Source organism: Cryptomeria japonica, chromosome 7, assembly GCF_030272615.1.
Source record: "Cryptomeria japonica chromosome 7, Sugi_1.0, whole genome shotgun sequence".
Classification (NCBI taxonomy): Eukaryota; Viridiplantae; Streptophyta; class Pinopsida; order Cupressales; family Cupressaceae; genus Cryptomeria; species Cryptomeria japonica.
In genome coordinates, this window is record NC_081411.1 from 58,147,631 (window position 1) to 58,155,221 (window position 7,591).

Consider the following 7,591-nt stretch of genomic DNA (forward strand, 5'->3'; position numbering starts at 1 on the left):
TTCTACTTCTTTTCTCTGTTCTTTTAACCTTTTCTTTTGAGCCTTGGATTGCATCACTATAGGAATATCCATTAGTTCAGATGCACTCAATTTGTCCACATCAATTGGACCTTGTATATTGATTATGTCATCATCACCATCATCAGTTTGTTGCTTCACCTTTGCTTTTTCCTTTTCATCATTTTTCTCTGTTATCTTCTCCTCTATTTTCTCTTTCTCTTCATCCTTTTTCTTTTCATTCTCATTCTCTTCAACCTTTTTCTTTTCAGTCTCCTCTTCAACCTCTTTCACTGGTTTCTCTTTCTCTGCCTTTTTTGTTTCTTCTATGTAGCTGTAGAGACTGGTGGTAGTTGATTTTCAACTTGGTGTTCTTTTTCTAGTGGCGGTTGAATATTCACACTTGTTTCATTAACTAGTGCTTCAACTGCTTCCTGTGTATCAGTAATGTCCAGTTGTTGTTCAGTCTCCTTAACTGGTTCAATGGCATCACCAGTTATGTCAACAGTGTCCTGGATTACTTCAGTATCATCTACAAAGAATGTAACTGGTGGAGAGCTAGTGTCATCATTATTCTTAATAAGATAGACATCATCTAGCTCCGGTGGAGCTCTAGTCTCTATTTGATTAGGCTTTATTTCATAGCCTTTCAATAGTGCATTCATTCTCTAAATGTCTTTTGCAATTCTATGAGTATCATCTTTGAAAAGTTGATTCTTTCCACCCAATAACCTCAATCTTCTTGTCTTAGAATGAAACTATTCTTTGAACTTAGCAAGCAATGCTAATAATTCATCTCTAGACAACTCAAGAAAATATTGAATGAAAACTCTATCAATAACTTCTTGATCCTGATCTACAACCATTTTTCATTTATTTTCAAGAATGGAATACAAAGAATCAGAAATATCCTTTTTAATATCTTGAGGCAACAGATTGTATTGACACAGGTGGTTGATTACCTCTTGAAAAATTTCTTGTTTTTGACCTTCATCAAATGAATCAAAATATTTTTTTACATTATCAAACCATTTCCTCCCTAATGTTTTTAATGTCCTCTATTTTGGTACTTCACCGGTTTGCCAAGAAACCAGTCACTGCATGAATAGCTTCCTTTGTGATTGTGTGCGACCTGTCAAGATACATATTCCCTTTATGTACACGACTAAGGATAATCCTAACATTCTCTTCCTCAAAATCTTCAAGAAAATAAGTTGCATTATGAAAAACCTTTTCATAAACCCTAATATATTTGGGTTTCATTTTCTTGCTCTTATCACACAAAGATTTGAGCTAAGAATAGATTGTTAGTGATCATAGATCCTCAATTTTACAATCTATATAATTGGTCAAGTCACCTTTGATCAAAACACCTTGCGGAACTTGAGACAATGCATTATAAGATTCTATTTTATCTAATTTCATTGACTCCATAGCTTCAACAGTAATCATAAGACTCTCTGCTGGTGTAGACAATGATGCCATTCGAGATAATCTTGATTCGAGAGAGAAAATCAAAAGAATACCTTATTCCCTTTGTGTTGGCAGGGTTTTCAGTTGATCTCTTGTATGCACACCCATTTCGCCTTCCTTATCTTTGAATCCGATTCAACTTTTGATCCATAGCACAAATCCGTTCTTAATCGACTAGCAATGCTCTGTTTCGCTTCGCAAGTGCTCACAATTTTTTCTTCGAATGCAATTAGGGTAAAAATAACTTAGTAAAACTTTCTTTTATAAACTTACCCACTGCATTAATTACACAACTGATAGGGTAACAAACCCTAATTACTGCTTAACAAACTCACCTATACCGATAGGTATATAACCAGTTGGTAATCCTTAGAAAACTGATAGGCAATCATTTCAAAAAATTCTCATAATACAACTCAAAATGCAAAAAATATCTCACCATACACTCTTCAAGGGGTCCAAAAGTAGATTTACCGCTATGCTCCCCTTAGGCTTGTTGAAAATCTCAATTCACTGGTGCAGGATTCTCCACACTAGATGAAGGGTTTGATTCTTTTGTTGTCTTGTCCTCACATTTCTTCTTCCAAATTCTATTCATCTCCACTCTAGTTTCTTCAACATCAACCTTCTACTTTCCTTTCTGATCTTCAGAGTGGTTTACCGGTTTGTTCTTCTTTACTCTATATAACTTAGCCATGTGTCCCAGTTTGTGACAATGATAGCAGGCCATCCCAGATTCTCTCCAAGGTTCTGCATTACCTCTTCCAGTCCTTCTCCTATAGTTCATAGCCACATGACCATAGTTATTGAAAATCATGCAATTCACATTTGTTACCTTCTCCATCTCATATGGACCGAACCGTTTGACATAGGGTTTTTGCCAGTTCATGTTTTTCCGGTTGTCATAGGTCCTTCTCCAGTCACCGATTGGTCTAGGATTCATGTGAGGTGTTGGATTGTTCGTTCCATATCTGCATTCAACTAATCCATGTCCATACATATTGCATGTGTAACAATGACCTTTAAATATTCTATAAACATATCTATTGTTAGCATTATATCATGTGTTCTCATTAGATCTACTTCTACACACATTAGCAGTATGTTTAGGTTTGTGATAGATAAAGCAAACAAGTTTGAAAGCTTTCTTATCGATAGGCTTCTTAACCTTAGGAGTAGTTTTTCCTTTATGCAAGTTGCTCTTGGTACCGGAATATTCTCCTTTCTCAGATGTATTGAATCCTAGTCCAGATGTGTCACCTTTTATCCTCTGAGATTGGATCTTCTCATCCAACATAGAGGAACTCTTATTGATTTTTTTCAAGTTTCCCATTAGCCTCAGTAAGCTCTTTGGTAAGATCTTCATTATGCTTTGTAAGATTCTCTCTAAGAGACATTGTCATCTCAAGATCTAACTGTAATGCTTCTTTCTCTTCCTTCTCCTCATGCCAATGTTCATGCAAAGATGCATTCTCCTTCTTGATCTTAGAAATCTCGTGATCTCTCTCTTTGATTAGGTCTTTAGCTGCCCTCCTTACTTCGAGTTCTTGACTCATATGGATTGTTAGGGCTCCAAGTTCTCTCCTCATATTTTTCTTTTCACCATTTAGTTTCTCCACTTCTTCAACCAGTGCATCAATGTTGGCCTCATCTAAAGAAGTCTTGTTAGAGATCTCCAATAATTGCTCAACCAACTCTCTCCTCTTAACTTGTGAAGCTTTGAATCTTCCTCTCAGGGTTTCAAGCTCTTCCCTGGTTGCATCAAGCACTCTAGCCATTTCTCTATAACTCATATCCCCCATAATGACTTTAGGGTTTCCTTCCAAGTGATTAAGCCTTAAGGAATTTAGGCTTTGATACCAATTGATAGACTTATAAATCACTGAGAGGGGGGGTGAATCAGTGATAGCAAAAACAATAACACTTTAAACACAGACCGGTAAAAGCAATTAACCAGTTTACTTAAGACTTTGTATGCAATCCAAAGTATTATAAAAGTATCCACAACAAATAAAACATCCACCATAACACAAGTGATTATACGTGGAAAACCCAACTGGGGAAAACCACAATGAGATGGGACTCACAAGTTAACTATCTACATAAATAGGTAATTGACCGGTTAAGGTCTACAAAGTGCTATGTTAGGAGCGAATTCTATTAAAGATCCCAAAGCCCTATTAGGAAATATACCTGGTTAAAGGTAGTACCCTGTTAGGAACTATACTTGGTTAAAGGTAGTACCCTGTTAAGAGTAACCTCGGTAGAGGATTTCAAATCCAAACTAATAGATCACCTGGTTACAGGATTTGTAAAATGAAGCTAGTTAGAGCTTACCCGGTTAGGGGATTTAACTATTGTAGTGATTAGAAAATAACAGGTGGTATGATCTAAAAATATCACATCTTGCTTGTATAGATCCTCATCTACTCACTCAATATTGCATCACCGATATACTCTGTAACTCCCTCAATAAATCACATCAATTCTAACTCATAACAACACTTGTATCTTGCATGTCAAAATAGTTCATCGTGATGTATTTTTATAGACTACATTTCATGTCAGCACAAGAACCTCATCACAATTTCCTAGGTTTAGTGTATCTAGACAATCTTTCATAACATATCACACATCACTGCCAAAAATGTTGTTTAGAGATAACTCATCATGACCAGTGATAACTCATCACACAATCAGTGAAACCAGTTTAAACACCGATACCGGTTGAGTGTTAACCATTTCTAGCTCATAGACCAATTGTCCTCCATTCGTCTCCTTGTTGATCTTCGTTGTATCTACAAACTGGTGTTAGTGGAATTGACCAAAACCAATTGTCATTCCTACATATACAGGTTGTCTACATATACTGATTTAGACACCTTCAAACTAGTTAGACTTCTCTATACAAATGATACCGGTTTGCAATATAAAGACTTAGGAGGAGTACCGATTTGACTTAACTAAGATGACTATGACAATATGAACATATGTGTGTGTGTATGTGTGCCATCAATGACAACACATAAAGTCATCCATTACAAAATCATCATCAAACCAACACTTGCTAGTAGCAGTTAATTCTCTTTCCTTGACACCTTCAATGGATATAATCCAATATAATTTGCTTTGAAATAGAAACACAAAACCACATTTACATGTCATTGAGAATTCTTTAGGTCATCATATCTCCTAGGAAGGGATTAAGGTGGATCCAAAAAAATTCAAAGTTATTGAACAAATAACAACTCCTTCTAGAACCAAACAAAAGTCGAAACTTCCTTAGGTCATGTTGGGGAATGATTTATAGAGGGATTTAGTAAAATTGCAAATCCATTATTTACCCTACTCAAAATGGATGTAAAATTTTCTTGGACCAAGGATTGTCAAAATACTTTTAAAACTATCAATGAAGCTTTAGTGACATCTCAAGTTATTAGAGGACCAAATTGGGGAGAACCTTTTCACATCCATAAAAATGCATCAAATAAAGATATTGGAGTTGTCATGGGTCAGAAAGGATAGTCTGGAGTTGTCCACACTAACTACTATATTAGTAAGAATCTCAGTCCAACTGAGTGAAGTTACACTGCTACATAGAAAGAGTTTGTAGTAGTTTTTTATGCTATTAGCAAATTTCATCATTATATCATTGGTTACAAAGTTGTTATTGTAGAAATTTGATATAACCATCATTTATGAGACAAGAAAAGATAATGTAGTAGATGACCTCTTCGCAAGACCCATTTTATAGGAAAATGATGAACCGGTGAGAAATGAATTCCTACATAAGAACCTATTTTTCATATCAATTCAAACTCCTTGGTTTGTTGACTCGTACAATTACTTGGTTAAAGAGAAGTGTCCCCTCCCAATTTAGCTCTAAGAAAAGAAAAAATTAATTTAGGAGAGCTATATATTTAAATGGATTGATGGAATGTTTTCTAAAATGTGCTCCTACCATGTGTTATGGAGTTGTGTGCAAGAAATAGGGATTCAGATGTCTTGAGAGCTTGTCCAATGAACCTAAAGGCGGACATTACTCAACAGCCAAAACATGTAACAATGTGCTTGGTGTTGGTTATTATTGGTCAACAATGTTGGAATATATTTCTCAATATATAAAGCATTGTGACTAGTGTCAAAGAATGGGGAGATCAACTCTTTCCATAGAAATTCCCCTCTAGCCTCAAGTTTCTATTGAATTGTTTGAAAAGTGGGGAATCAACTTTGTTTGGCCAATTGATCCATCATCTAGAGGGAACTAGTACATCCTAGTTTGCATGGATTGTGTCACTAAATGGGTAGAGGAAAAGGTATTGTACCAATATCACAAGAAGAAAAAGTTGCAGATTTCTTACATAAGCACATTCTTCATAGATTTGGTGCACCTCAAGTGCTAGTTTTGAATTAGGAATCTTAGTTCATGTCTATTATGATTTAGGCATTCTTACAAAATTATTAAGCTACTCACAAAAGATCATCTCCATATCATCCTTAGGTCAATGGTCAAGTTGAATTTACTAATAGAGAGTTGGATACTATTCTCACAAAAATAGCTTTGGAATGAAGAGCCAATTAGGCAGATCAGTTGTCAAAGGTAGTTTGGGCCTATAATACTACATGGAAGATCAACATTAAATTCACTCCTTACAAGTTAATCTATGGTAAGACTATTATACTCTCATAGAGTTTGAAATAGAAATTCTCTTGACAACTCTTAGAAGTTGGTATTGACTTATCTAAAGCTTAAAATTTGAGAATCACATAATTGAATCTATTAGAGGAAGTGCATCTAGAAGAATTACACAACAAAAAATCGATCCCAAATCAAAGAAAAAAATGGCTTGAAAAATACATGAGTAGTAAACAATTCAATGTAGGCTATTTGGCCTTACTCTTTGACATTCATGTATACTAGATGGCTTGGCTCTTGCGAAATTAATCAAGTTTTTTACAACAATGTTGTTCAATTGATACCTATTAATGGAGAATGAATAACCATGCTGGTGGTTGAACATCATCTCAAGTTATAACACAAGCCACTATCAAAGAAAGAATTTTTTACAAAATTGCAATCACAGGTTGAGCATTCAACATGGAATACTTTTCTTCAATTTGTGTAATTTTTGCTTCCTAAAAGTATTTCACATGAGAAATAATAAAGAGGATATCTTGTAAACCATAATTGGTGGTTTATATTCCTAAAAATAAGGGGTTTGTTTGAAAACCAATAATAGTGATTAATCCTAGGGATGGATTGAAAACCAAAAATGGCAAAATATCTCCACAAGACTTCCTTGATCCAGAGAACTCTAGATATCAACTCTCACATAATAATCTCTTGATCACTCTATATTGGAATTCCAATAAATTATCCTTTAGGTGGCTCTAGACATTTTCTCATTAAAAAACCAGCTAAAGACAAGTCTCAATCTCCAACACACAAAATTTTCTACATATTGCTTGGTTAAAAGGCGAACTCTAGATAGTTCTAGACATATCTCAATTTAGTTTACCTTGATGATGGAAGACTTCACATGTTTTAGATAGCTCTCAACCTTAATTATTGTTGACTCTCCTCCAAGCTATGGATGAACTGTCAACGGGTAAATATTCATGTATAAATATCTATTTTTGAATATTTTTTTTAATTTTTTGTAGAGTAAAGAGGTCTTATCATTAATGTTCTATGTGTCAAATGTCTTAAAAAACTTGCCAATGTCATAAAAAAGATTTGATAAATGGTGTGTGCCAGAACAAATTCAAAATGGGGTGAAGTGACATCAAGGTACTGTGACTAATGAAAAATAACTGTCAAAGTAATTAAGGATCAATGCAAATCCTTCAATTGTCATCGCTACTGCATCCTTTTTGGAAAATGAAAAGATTCTATTTTTGTAATCATCAGTATGATGGAATCACTCATACACATCCACCAATATTGAAATGGTAGTACAAATGCATAGCAAAGATCTTTAGGATATCGAATGGGACAAGCATGTCATTTCTACATTCGAGTTTGTTTCTTTCCTTTATATATTGGTATGTATGTATTTATGTACACATACATATATGTACACACACACACACAGATATGCACATATGCATACATATGCAT